General features: G+C 44.4%; 1 protein-coding gene across 10 annotated transcripts in view; it reads right to left on the bottom strand.

Moving 5' to 3' along the window:
• The window catches only part of ep400 (E1A binding protein p400), a 150,136-nt gene extending 144,832 nt beyond the window's left edge, over positions 1–5,304 (bottom strand). For all 10 annotated transcript variants that reach the window (XM_080207995.1, XM_080207999.1, XM_080207997.1 and 7 more), the window contains exon 1: positions 5,077–5,304. The gene's annotated coding sequence lies outside the window, so the exon portion shown is untranslated. The remainder of the gene's footprint in view (positions 1–5,076) is intronic.
• Positions 5,305–22,850: the final 17,546 nt, after the last annotated feature.

The following is a 22,850-nucleotide window of genomic DNA, read 5'->3' as shown; positions in this document are numbered from 1 at the left end:
AGAAAATACCTTTGGTGGTCAAGCCTTTTGACAAAACATTAATAAGCCACCCTAGCAGAGATTCTCTGTGAACTGATTCCATCTCCTGTGGAAAGCTTCTGCCTCTCCCCTTTCCACATTGACTAAAGCACAAACAACCATTTGTTATACTGGATGCTCCTTGTCTTTAAGAAAAGGCACACATTTTCATTGAATTCATGAATATTTGCTGTTTTGCCGGGGTTATATCTTCAAGCCTTGCGCCATTTTGAATTACCAGAGAGCTTGGCGAGCCAATGCGTTTCCCATTGCTTGCTCCATAGCAACACCTCAGCAAATCAGAGTCGACCTGCCAATCAATTAGCACCCTTTCTTTTTTGTCGTATAAATTGTTTCAACTGTTTGAGGTCTATTGTTCTTGCATTTGTCCTGATTTACCTAGAGAAAGAGCTTCAGCAACACATCACACTTCTGTGTACTACCAAGTGACTGTTAAAATAGCGGCCTAGTTATGAGGCATTAAGGTTGCGTATGCAGTCGTGTTTTTAGAGGCACAAAAAACTCATTTGTGCTGGTTATTAAGGGCTGATGGGGTCATGATGGCCTTTCCTTAGTTTTAGCTAAATTTGTGATGACCAGCTGAGCAAATTGTGTCCATTTTCCCTAGTTTAGAAGAACGGGAGGCAATCTCTGAAACTGGGGCTCAGCTCGTCCTTCTGCGAATGGATCCTAGACTTCCTAACCCACAGTCTGCGATCAGTATGGACACGCGAAGACACCTCCTCCACGATCATCCGCAACACCAGTGCTCCACAAGGCTGTGTGATCAGCCCTTGACTATACTCCTTATATACCTGTGACTGTATGGCCAAATGCTCCTCCAACTACATTTTCAAGTATACTGATGATGCCACTGTAGTGGGTCAGATCTCAAATTATGACAAGACAGAGTAGAGGAAAGAGATAGAGAATCTGGTGGACTGGTGCAATGATACTAATCTCTCCCACAACGTCGACAAAACAAATGAGATAGTCATCAACTTCCGGAAGCGTAGTGGACGACATGCCCCTGTCTACATCAATGGGGATGAGGTGGAAATGGTCGACAGCTTTAGGTTTTTAGGTATCCAGATCATCAATAACTTGTCCTGGTCCCTCCATGCTAATACTATGGTTAAGAAAGCCCACCAATGCCTCTACTTTCTCAGGAGGCAAAGGAAATTCGGCATGTCCGCTACGACTCTCGCCAATTTTTGCAGATGCACCATAGAAAGTATTCTTTCTGGATGTATCACAGCTTGGTATGGCTCCTGCTCTGCCCAAGACCACAAGAAATTGTGTGGGTTTCCTCCGGGTGCTTTGGTTTTCTCCCAAAATTCAAAGATGTGCAGGTTAGGTGGATTGGCCATGCTAAATTGAACCTCGGTGTCCCAAGATGTGCAGCTTGGATAGATTAGCCACTGTAAATGCGTGAGGTTACAGGGCTAGGGTGGAGGTGAGGGCCTGAATGGGATTCTTTTTCGGAGTGTTAGTGCAGGCTCGATGGGCCAAATAGCCACTTTCTGCCCTGTAGGGGTTCTATGGATTATGTCCTGTCTGCTGAGAAGTTGTAAATCAACCTCATGTTTACGTCAACTGACATCTGGGTCCCAGGAAGGAGATAATCCCCTGGGATCATGTAGAGCACAAATTTACCTGAATTTAAGGGAGGAATGATAGAGTAATGGCAATGCCACTGAACTAGTAACCCTGAAGCCTCGCTAATATAGCTAATAAATCAATTAGTAAATCTGGAATATAAAGCTAGTCTCAGTAATGGTGACCATGTAGCTATCATTGATTGTCATAAAACACACCCGGCTCACTTTACGGAAGGAAATCTAATGTCCTTAACTGGTCTGGCCTACTTGTGACTCCAGACATACAACAATATTCCTGACTCAAACTACCCTCTGAGGTGGCCCAGCAAACCACTCAAATGAAGCGCATTTAGGGATGGGCAACAAATGTCACCATCGCTAGTAACCCCACATCCCATCAAAGGAATAAAATCCCAGGATTAAATAGAAACATAGAAGCAGCAGACCATTTGACTCTTCAAACCTACTCCACCGTTCATTTTGATCATGGCTGATCATCAAATTCAGTATCTTGATCCCACCTCCACCCCCCTACCCCCATATCCTTTAATCCCTCCAGTCCCTAGAGCTATATCTAATTTCATCTGGAAATCACAGAACATTTTGGCCTCAACTACTTCCTATGGTAGTGAATTCCACAGATTCATCACTTTCTGGGGTAAGAAATTTCTCCTCAGCGAAGTCCTAAAAGGTTTACCTCTTGTTCTCAAACTATGAACCCTAGTTCTGGACTTTGGGAATACTCTTTCTGACTCTATCCTGTCTAATCCTGTTTTATAAGTTTCTATGTGATTCCTTCTCACTCTTCTAAACTCCAATGAATATAATCCTAACCAATTTAGTCTCTCCTCATAATCTCTCTCTCATCAAGATAGGCTTGAGTTTCTCTGAATATAGGAGGCTGAAAGTTTTGATACGGGCAACACAGAAACAATTTCTCTAGTGAGAATCAGGAACTTAAACATAACCGTCAATTTAGGAGTGAAGTCAGGAACACTTTTTCATTTGATTACTGTCACATGTATTAGTAGTATACAGTGAAAAGTATTGTTTCTTGCGCTATACAGACAGCATACCATTCACAGAGAAGGAAGAGAGTGCAGAATGTAGTGTTACAGTTACAGCTAGGCTGTAGAGAAAGATCAACTTAATGCAAGGTAGGTCCATTCAAAAGTCTGATGGCAGCAACGAAGAAGCTGTTCTTGAGTCTGTTGGTACATGATCTCAGACTCTTTATCCCAAAGGAATAAGGTGGAAGAGAGAATATCCAAGGTGCGTGGGGTCCTTGATTATGCTGGTTGCTTTTCTGAGGCAGCGGGAAGGATATACCTTTTCAATGGATGGGAGGCTGGTTTAAGTGATGGACTGGGTTTCATTCACGACCCTAACACACCAGGTATTGTACAAATTTGAAACTTTTGCCTGCAAAATGCTGGAGCTCAACTGGGACAAGAAGCATAGATGGAAAGATTTTTGGTGGGAAGAGTATTAAGAGACTTGGAGCTACTGTAGATAAATGGGGCAGAGGTACAGATCAGGCAATAATCTGACTGAGCAGAGAAACTGAATGCCCACTTCTCTTCCCAAGTCTTCTGGAGCTTAAATGAAACATAAACAACTTCCTATTTCATGCAGCACTTGAAAAATTATCACCCAATCAAGGATGTAGAAATTCCAGCACACAGTATACTAATAAGCAGCAATATATGCCTGAGTCACAAAGTACCACTGTATTTACAAAGTCTGCAGGGATCGATTATGGACAAAATAAAAACTAGCTTAAGGAGTACATATTGTCATGCTAAAACCAATCAGTTGCTCTAGCCTCACTATGCAAATAAGTTTGCAGCATTTCCCGCTGCCTTGGGAAAACTGCCAGCATAATCCAGGACACCACACACCCCAGACATTGTCCATCGGGAAAAAGATACAAAAGTCTGAAACGCTATCAACCGACTTAAGAACAGCTTCTTCCCTGCTACTATCAGACTTTTGAATGACCTAACGTATATTTTGATCTTTCTCTACACCCTAACTATGACTGTAAGTTACCAAAAGAGGGAATGCAGAAAAATCTCAGCAGGTCCGACAGCATCTGTAAAAGCTCCAGCTTTGACAAAGGGTCATCTGGACTTGAAACATCAACTCTTTTCTCTCCTTGCAGATGCTGCCAGACCTGCTGGGATTTTCAGCATTTTCTCTTCTAATTTCAGATTCCAGCATCAACAGTAATTTGCTTTTACGCATATGATTAAGTTTGTTTATTTACTGGTGTCACAAGTAGGTTTATGTTCACACTACCTGCTGCACCTGTAGGCTTATGTTCAGCCTACAGGTGCAGCAGGTGATCAGGAAGGCAAATGGGATGCTGGCCTTCATAGCGAGGGGGATTGAATATAAAAGTAGGGAGGTCTTGCTGCAACTGTACAGGGCACTGGTGAGGCTGCAGCTGGAGTACTGTGTGCAGTTTTGGTCACCACACTTGCGCAAGGATATTTTGGTTTTGGAGGGAGTGCAGAGGAGGTTCACTAGGCTGATACCAGAGTTGAGGGGGTTGAACTACGAAGAGAGGCTGAATAGACTGGGCTTGTACTCATTGGAGTTTAGAAGGATGAGGGGGGGATCTTATTGAGACGTATAAGATGATGAAGGAGATGGATAGGGTAGAGGTTGAGAGGTTCTTCCCGCTCAGAAAGGACAGCAGGACTAGAAGCCACAGCCTCAAAATAAGGGGGTGCAGTTTAGAATGGAGTTGAGGAGGAACTTCTTCACTCAAAAGGTGGTGAATCTCTGGAATTCTCTGCCCGTTGACGTGGTGGAGGCTGCCTCGCTAAATATATTTAAGACGCGGGTAGATAGGTTTTTGGTAGACAAGGGGATTAAGGGTTATGGGGAGAAAGCGGGAAAGTGGAACTGAGCCACTTCAGATCAGCCATGATCTTATTGAATGGTGGGGCAGGCTCGAAGGGCTAGATGGCCTACTTCTGCTTCTATTTCTTATGTTATGTTCTTACTGCAATGAAATTACTATGAAAATCACTATATTCTGCAGCCTCCTTTCCTTCTCTCCGTATACTTTATGAATGGTACGTTATAACACACAAGAAATAATACTTTTCACTGTATCCTAAGACATGTGACAATGAATCAAATCTAAAATTAAAGCTAAATTGCATTTATCTCGCAAGTATATCCATTTTTGCTGATATAAAACGAATACTGCAACATAAAATGCTTCACTGCTTTTGCTTTGCAGCCAGTTATTTGTGCTTATATCTGGTTTGGAGAGTTGGTGTGTCTGCGACCAGGCGATCCACTGAGCTAATCCAGGAATAGCACTGTGCGCGCTCTCGCACTTCACCTGGCTGCTGCGCGCCCCCGTCGCCGAGCGCGTCTCCGCCGTCCGCGCGCCCCCGCCGGCCCGCGCATGCGCAAGCGCGGCCTCCCGCCCGCTTACCCGATTCTCTCTCTTCACAGCGACTGCGGGAGCCGCGCCTCCATCCGGCCCGGCGCCTTCCTCCAACACCCGCTGACCGAACGGGAGACTCTCTCCTCACGGCGCCCTCCCGCCTGCGCCGAGGAATCGAGACAAAAACACGAAAACGCAGCCTCGGGAGGGAGGGCGGCCGGGCGAGCGAGCGAAGCGCCGATCAGACTCCACAATCAAACATGGCGTCCGTTTCTCCGCCAGCCTCGCTCCCTCACCGGAAGTCCCACTCCCTCACCAGAAGTCCCGCCCCTTCACGTTGCAGACGTGTGGATGTCATATCATCCTGATTGACATCCGAGCCGACCAATCGTGGCGGGACACCCAGAAAGAGGCGGGACTTGACTGGAAGTCCTTCCCCCTGCAACTCTTAAAGGGACACTGCACTCCTTGGCCATGCTCAAGGTGTGATGGGTGTTATTGTTGCTCCAGGTTACATGAAATCCTTTTTTGGTGTTTTTTTATTGAATAAAGAAACATAGAAACAGAAGGAGGCAATTTGACCCATCAGGCCTGCTCCGCCATTCATGTTGATCATAGATAATCGTCAAATTCAGTTTATTTATAAAGTTTATTTATTAGTCACAAGTAGGCCTACATTAACACTGAAATGAAGTTACTGTGAAATTCGTCTAGTTGCCACACTCCAGTGCCCATTCTATCAATGCGCCTAACCAGCACATCTTTGGACTGTGGGAAGATAGCGGAGCACCCAGAGGAAACTCACACAGACACAGGGAGAATGTGCCACCATCTTCTATGAAACCTAGGGCTAAAGTATATGTTATATAAAAAGGGATAGAAGAACCGAACAGATTCTATTTTTTCAATAAACTGAAACCTAAGGTAATAGGAATTAAGTAAGAATGTTTAAGTTAACTCCCTATGAAATAGTGTCATCAGCACAAGGAACACAGCTGGTGCTGAGTAGCTGGAGAGTCTTTAGTTAAGTCTTAAGTTTATTTCTGTTGTCAGTTAATAGCTAAAGCTGTGAGAGCGTGAATGGCAGTGACAGAGAAAGCATTCTCCAAACATTAAGAATTGCTCAGCACAGAATTGAGTAGAAATGTTAAGGAAATAATCATGAAGACTGTGATTTGGAGTCTCCTATGGGGCTGAAAGTTCAATCTAGAGAAAAGCAGACATCCAAAGACTAGAAAGTTGTGAAGTTCGTTTCTGGAGAAGAGTGGAGTGGGTCAATGAGGGGACAAACGGAAAGATTAGAAGGATCGAAAATTAGAACAAAGAAAATTACAGCACAGGAACAGGACCTTCAGCCCTCCAAGCCTGCATGTGGGCCAAGAGGGAGAAAGAGAATGATAATGTTAGAAAACTTGAAATTGAAAATAGAGACTCTGACAAACAAGTCATAAAGAACCAAATAAAGTATATGTCCTTAGGAAGATCACTATCTTTACCACATAGAAGTGATTCTCAGTTTATGGATGCACATCTTGTCTCACATTCCCATTGACAGAAAGGTCGAGAACCAGAAAACATCGATTTCAGATGATTGTCAAAATAACCAGAGCTGACGTGAGGAAATCTCCTTCATGCAGTGAGGGGTTAGGATCTGGAATAGACTGCCTGAGAGGGTGGTGGAGGCAGATTCATTCCGGGCTTTCAAAAGGGTAATGCAAAAGACTGCTTCTAACCGAACCAATGGATGACGACCTTGACCAGACTCAGGAGAAGATGCATTGATGAGGGATCCTTTGGTAGCACAATGCATTCTTAGATGATCGTGTACAATTTAATGGTGCAAGACTATAATTGCAAATGTTAGTTCTAAAAGTGGGGTGGGGGGAAAGATAAACCAAGCATCTACACGTCATGAGGGTGGAACGGTGGCAGAATGGTTCGCACGGCAGTGCCAGGGACTCGGGTTCAATTCGGGCTTCATGTTACTGTGTGGAATTTGCACGTTCTCCCTGCATCTGCGTGGGTTTCCTCCGGGTGCTCCAGTTTCCTCCCACAGTCCAAAGACGTGCTGGTTAGATTAATTGGCCATGCTAAATTGACCCTGGTGTCAGGGATTAGCAGAATAAATTTGTGGGGCTATGAGAATAGGGCCTGGGTGGGATTGTGATTGGTGCAGACTCAATGTGCTGAATGGCCTTCTTCTACACTGTGGGGCATCTGAATGCAGGGAATTTTTTAAACACTATAATCCAGGAAAATATAGGCCAGTAAATGAAAGTTAACATGAATTTCTTAAAAGAAAATTTCTTAAATGAGGGCAGCACAGTGGTTAGTACTGCTGCCTCACAGCATCAGGGACCCAAGGTTAATTCCCAGCTCGGGTCACTGTCTGTACAGAATCTGCATGTTCTCCCTGTGTCTGCGTGGGTTTACTCCGGGTGCTCCGGTTTCCTCCCACACTCCGAAAGGCATGTTGGTTAGGTGCATTGGCCATGCTAAATTCTCTCTCAGTGTATCCAAATAGACGCCAGAGTGTGGCGACTAGGGGATTTTCACAGTAACTTCACTGCAGTGTTAATGTAAGCCTACTTGTGACAATAATTAATAAACTTAAACTTTTTAAAAGTTTGACAAAGTTGTTTGAGACCTGTTTGAACTAACAGGGTAAATGTGGTTGATGTTGTGCATATGGATTTTCAAACAGAGATTGATATGGTACTACATACAAGACTGGACAAAATTAAATCCTTGGGGATTAAAGGGACAATGGTAACATGGATGCAAAACTGACTAAGGGACAGAAGGCAAAGAGTGATGCAGAATGATTGTTTTTCAGACAGAAGGGAATAAAGTCAGCATTAAGATTGATGAATATTAATGACCTAGACTTAGATACGCAGGGCATCATTTCAAAGTTCGTAGATGATAAGAAACTTGCAAATGTAAACAATGAGGCAGATAATAACAGACTTCAGGAGAACTTTGATGGATTGGTAAAATGGAAAACACATGACAGATGAGATTTATTGCAGAGAAATGTGAAATGATCCATTTTAACAGGAAGAAAGAGGAAAGATAATATGAATTATATGTTTAAGTTTATTTATTGGTGTCGCAAGTAGGCTTGCATCAACACTGCAATAATGTTACTGTGAAAATCCCCTAGTCGCCACGCTCTGGCACCTGCTCAGGTACACTAAAGGAGAATTTAGCACCCAACCAGCACAATTTTCAGACTGCGAAAGGAAACTGGAGAACACAAGGAAACCCATGCAGACATGGGGAGAACGTGTAAACTCCACACAGACTGTGACCCAAGCCGGGAATCAAACCCAGATCCCTGGTGTTGTGAGGCAGCAGTGCTAACCACTGCCACTATGCCACCCCAATGGTCCAATCTTAAAAGAGGGTGCAGAAACAGAGAGCTGGAGGTGTGGAGATACAAATCTTTGAAGATTGAAAGGGTTCTTAAGAAAGAGAGGATTTATGAATAGCTGTACACTTATAAAGAAGGTAAGGTGGCATGGTGGCACTGGTTAGCACTGCTGCCTCACCGTGCCAGAGACCAAGGTTCAATTCCTGGTCTCTGGTTGGGTCATTGTGTGGGGTTTGCAAGTTCTCCCCGCGTCTGCGTGGGTTTCCTCCGGGTGCTCCAGTTTCCTCCCACAGTCCGAAAGACATGCTGGTTAGGTGCATTGGCCATGCTAAATTCTCCCTCAGTGTACCCGAACAGGCACCGGAGTGTGGCAACTAGGGGATTTTCACAGTAACTTCATTGTAGTGTTAACGTAAGCCTACTTGTGACACTAATAAATAAACTTTAAGCTTAAAAAATTATGCCAACCCTTTATAAAACAGGTTAGCCTCAGTTAAAATTAAATTCTGGGCACCTCATTTTGGAAATGATATCAAGACTTTGGAGATGTTACAGAAGTGACTTACTAGAATATAAACAAGAATGAGAGAATTCCATTCTGTGGAAAGATTGGAGAAGCTGGGATTGTTCCCCATGGTACAGATGTTAAAAGGACATTTCAATCCTGAATGGTTTTGCTGAGTTAAAAAAGAGAAACTGATTCAGTTAACAGAAGTCAATAACCACAGGACACAGATTTAAGATACTTGGCAAAAGAGAGAAGATGGGAAACAAAGAACAAAGAACAGTACAGCATAGGAACAGGCCCTTCGGCCCTCCTAGCCTGCACCAATCACATTGTCCTCTCTAGACTAACCATCTATATCCCTCTATTCTCTGTTTGTTTATGTGTCTATCAAGTGTCTATCAAGTGTCTATCAAGATAAATCTTAAATGTCACTAACACAACTGCTCCAACCACCTCACTTGGCAGTGTATTCCAGGCCCGCACCACCCTCTGTGTAAAAAACTTCCCCCGCAGATCTCCGGTGAACCTTTCCCCTCTTACCTTGGACTTGTGTCCCCTTGTAATTGTCATTCCTGCCCTCGGAAAAAGCTTCCAACTGTTCACCCTACCTATACCCCTCATAATTTTATAAACTTCTAACAGGTCACCCCTTAGCCTTTGTTTTCCCAGGGAGAACAATCCCTGTTTATTCAATCATTCCTACCCTCCATACCAGACAACAGCCTGGTAAACCTTTTCTGTACTCCCTCCAAAGACTCTGTGACATTCTGGTAGTGTGGTGACCAGAATTGGGCACAGTATTCCAAATGTGACCTAACCAACGTTTTATACAACTGTAACATAACTTGCCAACTTTCATACTCGATGCCCCAGCCAATGAAGACAAGCATGCCGTATGCTTTCTTCACCACCTTTTCCACCTGTGCTGCCACTTTTAAGGATCTGTGGACCTGTACTCTCAGATCCCTCTGTGTGTCTGTGCTCCTGATGGTTCTCCCACCTGAATAGGATCTACCAAAATGCACGTCTCACATTTGTTTCTTTATATGCAGCGAGTTATGATCTGGAACGAACTGGCTGAATGGACAGTGGAAGCAGATGGTAATCATTAAAAAGAGAATTCAGTAAATATTTGAAAGGGAAACATTTTTAGGCTATGTGGAGAGAGTAGGGGAGTGGGTATAACTAAATAGTTCTGAAAGGGAAAGCACAAGTACAATGGACTCTTTGTGCTGTATCATTCTGTGATAAGCCTGTAAATTGTTAATAGCCTTTAATTGTTAACGTGTTCAACTTGTAGCCAGGTTCATTGGGAAACTTGTGTCAACAATATACTTTCGGTATCATTTTCAGCAAACCCATGTGCAAGTTAATACATTTTAGTAACTTATAGAATCATAGAATATCTCTACAGTACAGAAGGAGGCCATTCAGCCCAACGAACCTGCACCAGACCTCCGACAGAGCATCATACCCAGGCCCACCCCCCTGCCTTATCCCCATAACTCCACACATTTATCCCGCTAATCCCTCTAAGCTACACATCTTTGGACACTAAGGGTTAATTTAGCGTGACCAATCAACCTATCCTGCACATCTTTGGACTGTGGGAGAGAACTGGAGCACCCAGAGGAAGCACACGCAGACACAGGGAGAATGTGCAAACTCCACCCAAGGCCAGAATTAAACCTGTGTCCCTGGCACTGTGAGGCAGCTGAGCTAACCACTGTGCCATCGTGCCACCTAATATCTGCCCAGTTCTTTTTAATCTGGTGATGAGAACAGGAGAGTGACACAACTCTTTTACAGAGTGAACAAGGTGAGTTGACAATTACCAATATAGTATTAAATTAGGAGGTATTGTTGATAGCGAAGAAAGTTATCAAAAGTTACAAGGGGATCTTGATCAATTAGGGAAGTGGGCCGAGGATCGGCAAATGGATTTCAATATAGGTAAGTGTGAGGTGCTGTATTTTGGAAACTCAAACCAGGGTAGAACTTACACAGTGAATGGTAGGAACCTGGGGAGTGTTGAAGAACAGAGGGACCTAGGAATACAAGTACATAGTTCATTGAAAGTGGCTTCACAGGTAGACAGAGTGGGGAAGAAGGTATCGAGCACACTGGCCTTCATCAGTGAGAGCATTGAGTATAGAGTTGGGACATTACGTTACAGTTGAATAAGTCGTTGGTGAGGTTGCACTTGGAGTATTGTGTACAGTTTAGGTCACCTTGTTATTGGAAAGACAAACTGGGAAGAGTGCAGAGAAGATTTATGAGGATGTTGCCAGGACGAGTGTGCCTGAGTTATAGAGTGGTTGGTCAGACTAGGGCTTTATTCTTGGAATGTGGGAGAGTGAGGGCTGACCTTATTGAGGTGTATAAAATCATGAGGGACATCGATGGGATGAACTCATAGTTCTTTTCTCAGGGAAGGTGAATTGAAAACTAGAGGGCATGGGTTTAAGGTGAGAGGGGAAAGATTTAAAAGGAACCTGAGGGGTAACTTCTTCACGCAGAGAGTGACATGTATGGAATGAGCTGCCAGAGGAAGTGGTTTAGGTGGGTTCAATAGCAACATTTAAAAAGCATTTTGATAAGTACATGGATGGGAAGGGATTAGAGAGATATGGGCCAAACGCGAATTGGCAGCTGGAGGGGGAACCATGGTGCATTGACTGGTTGGGCTGAAGGGCCTGTTTCTGTGATGTATTGTTCTATGACTCTGACTAAGAGCGGCTATGAAAGGTAATGTCAGAAAAAACTGTATTTATGGATTTATAGAAAGGCACTGAAATGTTGTTTTCATATAACCTAAGTAAAGTTTTGAATAAGCAAGCAGGTTAGATTCCAAAATGATTTGATTTTACACAATGCAGTTGAATAGATTAAAGTTTGCCTATCTTTTGCCTATTAGTATTCAGAGTGATGTTGATATACTAGTAATGTGAACACAACCCTTCTATTTAGCTCAAGGTGTTCAAACCTGCCAGCAGTAAGCTTCTCTTTCAGATATGGGGGCAATTTTTAGCCAGTGTTTGCCATCAGAGAGAATGGTGATGTGGACTGAAAATCCGGAGAGAATCAGGAAAGGTGATGTCACATTGGCAAGATTTACAACAGATTCACCAGATATGAACTTGTCGTGGGGTTTTCTCTGGGGGCACGAAGGTGAGTATAGCCCCCAGGGGACCCCGAGAAAGAAGGACTCAGCCAGACATTGCCCCCTGGTATAGGTTGGCACAGTGGCAACTTGGCAATGCCAACATGTGCCAGAGGGCAGTGTCAGTGAATCCTTGGGGAAGCCTGATTGGTGGGATTGGTGATTATGTATGTGTAGTAGAGGGGAGAGTGTGCACTGAAGGAGTGGAAGGAAATGTCTGTGATGATCAGATGGGTGGGGGGAAGAGAGAGGGGATGCCGGTGATGGGGGGAGTGGGGGGGTGCAGGTAGTGAGAGGGAGATGTCAGCAATGATCGAGGTGGGCAGGAAGGTGTTGGTGAGAAGGAGTTGCTGGTGATGATCGTTTGTGGGGCAGCGGGGAGTCCCTGAGACCTTCCTGATGAGATGAGACAGTGGAGGGTTATCTTTTGCTCTGATCAGGGCTCCCTTTAAAAATGACACTCTTTAGGTCACTGTCTGCTTTTTTTGACAAAGAGCCATAAAATCTGGAGAGAAAACTGACCAGTTTCTCTGGAGAGAAACTCATCAGCTTTCAGTCAGATGCTAACACTCTGCCATCTTTTCAAAAGATTCCACCCACAAAATATTATCCAGACTAGGAGTTCACAACATTTTTGCTTCTGAAGCTTCCCTCTGATGTTATTAATATCTCCACCTGACACAAGTTATTTGATTAAACATACATGATTGTGTTATTTAATGTGAGATTTGTTGATGTTGCTAGGGAACAGTATTCTGTCGAGATGTGGAGGTATCTTTACCAAAGGCACACTGATTGTGATCACTTTTCTTGACTCACATTGCTATTTCCATTGGTGTTATTGGTGAAAATTCAGCTTTGTGTTAGCAAGTTGGTCTGAACAGGACACTATAGTTAAGAAAGCCCACCAACACCTCTCCTTTCTTGGAAGATTAAGGAAATTTGGCATGTGTGCTACGACTCACACCAACTTTTACAGATGCACCATAGAAAGCATTCTTTCTAGTTGTATCACAGCTTGGTATGGCTTCTGCTCTGCCCAAGACCGCAGGGAACTACAAAAGGTCAGTAATGTAGCCCAATCTATCATGCAAACCAAGCCTCCCACCTATTGACTCTGCCTACACTTCCCACTGCCGCGGTAAAGCAGCCAACATAATTAAGGACCCCACAAACCCCAGACATGAGGTCATGTACCAACTGACTCAAGAACAGCTCCTTCCCTGCTGCTGTCAGACTTTTGAATGGGCTTACCTTGCATTAAGTTGATCTTTCTCTACACCCTAGCTATGACTGTAACACTACATTCTGCACTCTCTCGTTTCCTTCTCTATGAATAGAATGCTTTGTCTGTATTGCACGTAAGAAACAATATAAGAAACAATAACTTTCACTGTATGCTAAAACATGTGACAATAATAGATCAAATCAAATCAACACTTCCATCGCTGACGCAGTTGAGTTGCAGCGTTGTCAATATCATCCTACTTCATAGGCTGTCTGTACACATGCAATTTCCAGCAGGGACCACAGGATGGCACTCAGGAGTGGGAATTCTTGTTGAAGATGGAGGAACTCTTATTGCCGTTGATCACTTCCTGGTTCCCCAAAGCCTGTCCATCATCTAAAAGATACAAGTCAGGATTGTGATATAATACTTTCCATTTGCCTGGATGGATGCAGCACCAACAATACTCAAGAAAAATCAAAACCATCCAAGACAAAGTGTCAGAGATCCTGGGTATCAGCAACCTGAGGCACACTCAGCTGACTTGAGTACAAACAGCACGAGACACCATGTGTAATCCGATGCGAGGCCTTTAATGATTAGTGCACAAGGAGAAACCAGCTTGCATTGTCCTGCAAATGTTTCTGGAGTTACAGACAAACAACTTTGCAATTATAGTCTAATCCTTCATTCACAACCATATTCGCCAATTAAATCTTGCTCTCTCACTCTTTCTTATTCCATGGAAAACTGACTTCTGCTGATCCATCATTTCCATAGCATATCCCCATATCTCGCCTTTGGTATTTGTTATGGAAAAATCTGGTCTTGTTCACCCACAGGTGAAGTGCGAAAAGCAGAATGTTATTGGGTGAAGATCAGTCTGTTCATGCTGAATAGCAGACACTGACTCCTTTAAAGCTCTGCAAGCTGATAAACATTTTAAGGACAACACAGAGAAGGCATGAAACTTTAATTTGGACAGTTTCGCTTCTGCACAATTTGGTTTCCAAATTATGAAACTTCAATCTGAGCATTTTAACTTTCACAAAAGCAGTCCCCTTGATTGGCTCTCCATTCACCGACACGCACTCCTTCCACCACCAATAGACAGTAGCAGCCGTGTGTACTATCTACAAGATGCACTGCAGGGACTCATCAAGGCTCCTTGGACAGCACCTTCCAAACCCACGACCACTTCTATCTAGAAGGGCAATGGCATCAGACACATGGAAACACCACCACCTGGAAGTTCCCCTCCAAGCCACTCACTACCCTGACTTGGAAATATATCAGCCCTTTCTTCACTGTGTCTGGGTCAAACTTCTGGAGCCCCCTCCCTAACAGCGCTGTGGATGTACCTACACCACAGGGACAGCAGCAGTTCAGGAAGGCAGCTCACCACCACCTTCTCAAGGGCAATTAAGGATGGGCAATAAATGCTGGCATTGCTGGCAAAGCCCACATCCCTTGAATGAATAAAAAAACCTCAGGGTGGGTAACTGAGTACAGCTCAGTATCCTGTGTTTGTATCACGTTGTGTTAATGTATTTACCCAGTAATTGATCCTGGAAGTCTACATATTTGTTATGTATCAACACGTATTGTGCAGCATACATTGCCAATGTAGGCATCCAACAATTGCCAAGCATTATTTTTGCTAGACTGTACTAAGTATATCAGCCTTCATTCTTGTTACTAAAATGCTAACATAAACCTAACCTACACAAGCACAAACTGTCTGTGAAAGCAAATTAATTCAAAACCATCTGCATAGATTCCCCATCAACTGAAGTGTGCCTATACCACACCTGGCATTGTTTGTTCTGTGCTGTCTTTATCCTTATACATATATTTTATATGTAGTTAACAGTGTTTATTTGACTCACTGCAGTGTAAATATAAACTCAGCATGAATTTGATGACATGGGAATGTTTCCTCTTGTGGGCATGAGCATTTCCAGAGGACATCAAAACGTGTTAGTCACTGAGCACTCCAGAAGGGAACTCAGAATTTTGACCCAGAGACAATGAAGAAATGGCTGATATATTTTCAACTCAGAGCAGTGACTGTCTTGGAGGGGAACTTCCAGGTAGTGGTTTTCCCATGTATCTAATACCCTTGTTCTTCAGACACTATAATTAAGGAAGCCCACCAACGCCTCTACTTTCTCAGAAGATGAAGGAAATTTGGCATGTCAGCTACGACTCTCACCAACTCTTACAGGTGCACTATAGAAAGCATTCTTTCTGGGTGTATCACAGCTTGGTATGGGCTCCTGCTCTGCCCAAGACCACAAGAAACTACAAAATGTCATGAATGTAGCCCAATCCATCACACAAACCAGCCTCCCATCCATTGACTCTGTCTACACTTCCCTCTGCCTCAGCAAAGCAGCCAGCATAATTAAGGACCCCACGCACCCCAGACATTCTCTCCTCCACCTTCTTCCGTCAGGAAAAAGATACAAAAGTCTGAGGTCACGTACCAATCGACTTAAGAACTGCTTCTTCCCTGCAGCTGTCAGACTTTTCAATGGACTTATCTTGCAATAAGTTGATCTTTCTCTACACCCCAGCTATGACTGTAAAACTAATTCTGCATTCTCTCACTTCCTTCTCAGTGAACGGTATGCTTTGTCTGTATAGCGCGCAAGAGACAATGCTTTTCACTGTATGTTAATACATGTGACAATAATAAATCAAATCAAATCAAAGTAGAAACTTCTTTACCCAGAGGGTGGGTTGCGTGAGGAAATCGCTGCCACAGGGAGTGGCTGAGGTGAATAGCACAGATGTGTTTAAGGAGAAGCCGGGCAAAATATGAGGGAGGAAGGAAGAGAGGGTTAGGCTCAGGTAGACAAGGGCGGATGGGAGGAAGCTTGAGTGGAGTGAAAAGGAGTGGGTGGGCTGAATGGCCTCTTTCTGTGTCACTTATCCCACGTAAGAGTTTTTCGTGTTTGTTACTCAGATAGCTGTAAAAGAAAATTTAAAAGGAGCTTATTTAATCTCGGATAAAAACAAATGATTGGTTGGAAAAATGTTTTTTCATGTAACAGGTACAGGGCATTTGTTAGTAAGAACTAACAGAATGTGTGGGTATCAGAGAAGGTGTTGAGGAGATTTACCAGAAAATGTGGGAATTTAGCTCCAAGTCTAGGTTAGACTATTACAGAATACCACAGTGCAGAAGAGGCCTTTCAGCCCATCAGGTCTGCACTGACACATGAAAAGCCCTGATCTGCCCACCTAATCCTACTTGCCGATATTTGGCCCATAGCCTTGAATGTTATGGTCTACCAAGTACTCAACCACCTCCACCACCCTCCCAGGCAGCACATTCCAGACCGTCTCCAACCTCTGGGTAAAAGAGTTTTTCCTCAAATCCCCCCTAAACCTCCAACACCTCACTTTTAACTTGTGTCCCCTCATAACTGACCCTTCAACTCAGGGGAACAGCTGCTCCTTATCCATTCTGTCCGTGCCCCTCATAATCTTCAACATCTGTCAGGTCACCCCTCAGCCTTCTCTGCTCCAGAGAAAATTATGATGTGGAGATGCTGGCGTTGGACTGGGGTAAACACAGTAAGCAGTCTCACAACACCAGGTTAAAGTCCAACCAGTTTATTTGATAGTAAACCCACAAGCTTTCGAAAACGCTGTTCCTTCGTCAGGTGTGTGGAACCTTCCACGTGCCTGATGAAGGAAGAGTGTTTCCGAAAGTTTGTGGGTTTACTAGCAAATAAACTGGTTGGAATTTAACCTGGTGTTGTGAGACTTCTACCAGGGAAAATTACCCAAGCCTATCCAACCTCTCTTTATAAGTTAAATATTCCATCCGAGGCAGCATCCTGGTGAATCTCCTCTGCACCCCCTCCACTGCAATCACATCCTTCCAATAATGTGACGACCAGAATTGTACACAGTACTCCAGCTGTGTCCTCGCCAAAGTTCTATACAACTCCATCATGACTTCTCTGCTTTTCTAATCTATGCCCTAATTGATAAAGGCGAGTGTGCCATATGCCTTTTTTTCACCACCCTATTAACCTCCTGTCCGCCTTTAGGCTTCTGTGGACAAACACACCAAGTTCCCTTTGTTCTTCGGAACTTCCCAATGTCAGACCTTTCATTGTATACTTCCTTGTCAAATTACTCCTTCCAAAGTTCGTCACCTCACACTTTTCAAAGAACAACAAACAAAGAAAATTACAGCGCAGGAACAGACCCTTCGGCCCTCCAAGCCTGCACCAATCATGCTGTCCGACTGATCTAAAACCCTCTATGCTTCCGGGGACCATATCTCTCTATTCCCACCCTATTCCTGTATTTATCCAGATGCCCCTTAAGACTCACTATCATATCTGCTTTCACTACCTCCCCCAATAGCGAGTTCCAGGCACCCACCACCCTCTGTGTAAAAAAATGTGCCTCGTTCATCCCCTTTAAAACTTGTCCCTCGCACCTTAAACCTATGCCCCCTAGTAATTGACTCTTCCACCCTTGGGAAAGCTTAAAAGGTTAAATTCCATCAGCCACTTATCCGCCCATTTGATGGTCTCATCTGTATCTTCCTGTAACAGGAAGCTGGTGAATGTATGGAATTCTCTGCCTTAGAGGGCTATGGATGTTCAGTCGTTGAGTAAGTTAAAATCAGAGATTGATGCAGTTCTAGATATTATAGATATCAAGGAATGTGGGGATGGTGTTCGAATATAAGATGGATGATCAGCCATGATCTAGTTTAATGACAGAGTAGGGCCCACTCCTATTTCTGAGATTCCTATCATGTGACAACCGCCTTGGAAATACATTTACAGTTGAGTTTTTTTTTAACACGGTGGCAAAGTGGTTAACACTGCTGCCTTACAGCGCCAGGGTCCTGGGTTTGATTCCCGGTTTGGGTCATTGTGTGGGTTATGCACATTCTCCCCATGTCTGCATGGGTTTCCTCCGAGTGCTCCGATTTCCTCCCACAGTCTGAAAGACGTGCTGATTAGGTGCATTGACCCAAACATGCGGCAGAGTGTGACGAGTATGGGATTTCCACAGTACCTTCATTGCAGTGTTAATGTAAGCTAATGACACTAATAAATACATTTTAAACTGATTTCCTTCCCCAAAGGGCATTAGTAAACCAGATGGCATTTTACAACAATCGACAATGGTTTCACGGTCAGCATTTGACGTTTAATTCCAGATTTTTATTTCATTCAAATTTCACCATCTGCCATGGTGGGATTTGAACCCAGGTCTTCAGAGCATTGCGCTGGGTCTTTGAATTACTAGTCCAGCAACAATACTACTATGCCACTACCTTCTCCATCTGTGTGTAATCTGCACATTCTCCCCGTGTCTGCGTGGGTTTTCTCCAGGTACTCTGGTTTCCCTCCAAAAGTCCAAACATGTGCAGGTTAGGTGGATTAGGTAAATTGTCCCTTAGTGTCCAGGCATGTGAAGATTAGATGGATTGGCCATAGTAAATAAGCAGAGTTACAGAGATAAGGCAGTGGGAAGGACATGGAAGGAATGATGAGTCAGTGCAGACTCGATTGGCTGAATGGCCTCTTTCTGCCCTGTAGGGATTCTGTGAATACAGCACTTGGAACCAAAGTTTCTTTGTAACCCACAGCATAGCCTAAATTCAACAGTGTACAGGATTCAGCAGTCCTCAGTGGATGCATATAGTACAAAGTGAACTTTAGCAACAGAATTAAAGGATTCTGGTCTCCAGCTGACGCCTTTCTGCAGCTGTGCATCTTAATAAGGCCAGATTAAGAAACCTTTAATCCAGCTCGGATTTATTTACTCTTTTACAGAATACTTCTCAGCCTGTATCCACTGAATACCCTGCGCATTTGCAACAGCTACATTTGTCAGGCAGGCAGGGTGGTTAGCACTGCTGTCTCACGTCACAGACCCGGGTTCGATTCCTGGCTTTAAGTCATTGTCTGTGCAAAGTTTGCATGTTCTCCCTGTGTTTGCCTGGGATTCCTCCGGGTGATCCAGTTTCCTTCCACAGTCTGAAAGATGTGTTGGTCAGGTGCATTGGCTACGCTAAATTCTCAGTGTACCCGACAAGGCACCGGAGTGTGGCGACTAGGGGATTTTCACAGTAACTTCATTGCAGTGTTAATGTAAACCTACTTGTGACCCTAATAAATAAACTTTAAAACAAGAGACAAAGGGGTGCTCAATGTCCATGAGTGATCATTCCTCACTAAATTATCAAAGTAACATAAGAACATAAGAAATAGGAGCAGGAGTAGGCCATCTAGCCCTTCGAGCCTGCCCCGCCATTCAATAAGATCATGGCTGATCTGTCGTGGCTCAGTTCCACTTTCCCGCCCTCTCCCCATAACCCTTAATCCCCTCTCTTATCAAAAACCCATCAACCCGCATCTTAAAAATATTTAGCGAGGTAGCCTCCACCACTTCAACGGGCAGAGAATTCCAGAGATTCACCACTCTTTGAGTGAAGAAGTTCTTCCTCAACTCCGTTCTAAACCGCCCCCCCTTTATCTTGAGGCTGTGCCCCCTAGTCCTACTGTCCTTTCTGAGCGGGAAGAGCCTCTCCACCTCTATGCTATCCATCCCATTCATTATCTTATATGTCTCAATGAGATCTCCCCTCATTCTTCTAAACTCTAACGAGTACAAGCCTAGTTTATTCAGCCTCTCCTCATAGCTCAACCCCCTCAACTCTGGTATCAGCCTAGTAAACCTCCTCTGCACTCCCTCCAAGGCCAAAATATCCTTGCATAAGCACGGCGCCCAAAACTGCACACAGTACTCCAGCTGCGGCCTCACCAATGCCCTATACAGCTGCAGCAAGACCTCCCTACTTTTATATTCAACCCCCTTCGCTATGAAGGCCAGCATCCCATTCGCCTTCCTGACCACCTGCTGCACCTGCAGGCTGGGTTTTTGCGACTCACGCACGAGGACCCCGAGGTCCCTCTGCACCGTCGCCTGCTGCAGTTTTTCGCCACGTAAGTAATAGTCCTTCCTACCATTATTCCTACCAAAGTGGACCACCTCGCACTTGCCAACATTAAATTCCATTTGCCAGTTCCTGGCCCATTCGCCCAGCCTATCTAGATCCTTCTGTAGACTCTCCACTCCCTCCGCATAATTTGCCTTTCCCCCAATCTTGGTGTCATCAGCAAATTTCGACACCCTGCACTCGGTTCCCTCCTCCAGATCATCTATATAAATGGTAAATAGCTGAGGCCCCAGCACTGACCCATGACACACAATACCACATTTAATAAATTGTTTCTGCTGACAGGTAAGTCAGCAACCAGAGGACACTGATTGAAGGTATTAGAAAAAGAACAAGGGGGAGATGAGGAAAATTTTTTTAAGTATAGGGAGTTGTGATCTGGAATGCGCTGCCCATTCACTCATTTCTTTCAACAAGGATTCAAGAAGGAAATATTTGAAAAGGTAAATTTTGCAGAGTGATGGATAAAGGAGAGTGAGGAGTGGGATTAATTGGATAACTCGTTCAGAGTGGATAAAGGGGGTTTGTTTTATAATGGGAGATTGAACAGTTTAGGCCTATACTCTCTGGAATTTAGAAGGACGAGGGGAGATCAAATTGAGGTACACAAGATGATAAAAGATATGGATAAAGTAAATGTGGAGTGGATGCTTCCTCTTGTGGGGAATTCTAGGACAAGAGATCATAATCTTAGGATAAGGGGCAGCAAATTTAAAACAGAGTTGAGGAGAAACTACATCTCCCAAAGGGTTGTGTATCTGCGAAATTAGCCACCCCAAAGTGCTGGGATGCTGGGACAGTGAGTAAATTTGGGGAATTAGATTTTTAATTGGGAATGGGTCGAAGGGTTATGGGGAGAAGGCAGGAAAATGGGGACGAGGAGCATATCAGCCATGATCGAATGGCAGAGCAGACACGATGGGCTGAATGGCCTAATTCCGCTCCAATATCTTATGAACTTACGAAAAATTCTTTGGGGAGAGTTATAGCCAGTGACGTTCCAGCTTTGGAAAATTACCTTCAACAATTCACTTTGTATTCAATATTTGCTCCAGAAACAAGAAAGGCAATTTTATTGGTTGATCTCATGGCTGCTTCAATTTCACAGTTGGTTGGTCTCATTTTTCCTGTACTTGGTACTTTGGGCAAATGAACATGAAGAACGGACCGGATCGTGGCGACAGTTTACTATCCTTACTGCAGACAGGAAAGCTCTGATACTCTCAGTGCAACGTACCCGCTCGGTGCAGTGCAGTCAACATGCAGGACTTGATCAATGAGCAGTGAATGTTTGTGATGCCCAAGGCCACGTTTACCCAAATTGGAAATTCGGAAATCTTAAATGCTGTTCAGCGGCAGAGGTTTGTATGCAGCTGCTGAACGGAGAATCACAGGAGTTTGATGTCAATCCAGTGTAAACTCCGGATTATCCATAAGCTTCCCACTCTGACAGAGGCGGCTGGCTCCCACTCCAGTGTCAATCTGCAGAATTAACAGGTGGAGCAGTTTCTGACTTGGACACAGATCACCTCGTGCTAAAGGATATGCAGTGCTAGAAATTATCTGATCATGAGAAATAAGAACAGGAGTATCTATTTGGCCCCTTGAGCCTGCTCCCACCATTCAATAGCATCATAGTTGATCCGCCATTCCTCTTTCCTGGGGCAGCATGGTGGAGCAGCAGGATGGGGTGGCACATTGGTTAGAACTGCTGCCCCGCAGCACCAATGACCTAGGTTTGATTCTTGGCTTGTGTCATTGTCTGTGTGGAGTTTGCACATTCTCCCCATGTCTGCGTGGGTTTCCTCCCACAGTCTGAAAGATGTGCAGGTTAAGTACATTGGCCGTGCTAAATTCTCCCTCAGTGTACCCAAACAGGTGCTGGTGTGTGATGACAATTGGATTTTCACAGTAACTTCATTGCAGTGTTAATGTAAGCATTCTTGTGGCTAATAAACTTTACTTCTCCATAACCCTGGATACCCTCACTGATCAAAAATCTATCTCAGCCTTAAATATACACAAGGACTTTTCCCCGCAGTTCTCTGCAGCAAGTTCCAAAGGGTCACAACCCTCAGGAGAAATTCCTCCTCATCCCAGTCTTAAATTGACACCCCCTTACTCTCCGTCTAGAACTCTACCACCTCGCCCGCCAAGGAATCGGAGTGGGCGAGGATCCGACGATGGAAATCTCCATTGATCTCGGGCGGGAGTTTCTGGAGTGGCCCGAGCAAGGCTGTAAAATCCCACACTACGTCTCAGCACAGTGGCACAGGACAACAGGTTTGGTTAGCACTGCTGCCTCACAACGACAGGGACCCAGGTTCAATTTCCGGCTTGGATTGCTGCCTGTGCAGAGTCTGCACGTTCTCCCCATGTCTGCATGGGTTTCCCCTGGGAGCGCCGGTTTCCTCCCACAGCCCGAAAGACAAAGAACAAAGAAAATTACAGCATAGGAACAGGCCCTTCGGCCCTCCAAGCCAGCACTGACCATGCTATCTGATTGAACTAAAGCCCCTTCTGGGGACCATATCCCTCCAT

This window comes from Carcharhinus amblyrhynchos, chromosome 20 (assembly GCF_965287045.1).
Source record: "Carcharhinus amblyrhynchos chromosome 20, sCarAmb.v2.hapA, whole genome shotgun sequence".
In the NCBI taxonomy this organism is placed as follows: domain Eukaryota; kingdom Metazoa; phylum Chordata; class Chondrichthyes; order Carcharhiniformes; family Carcharhinidae; genus Carcharhinus; species Carcharhinus amblyrhynchos.
Note: the sequence above shows the minus strand (reverse complement) of the source record. Positions and strands in the feature narration are given on the sequence as shown.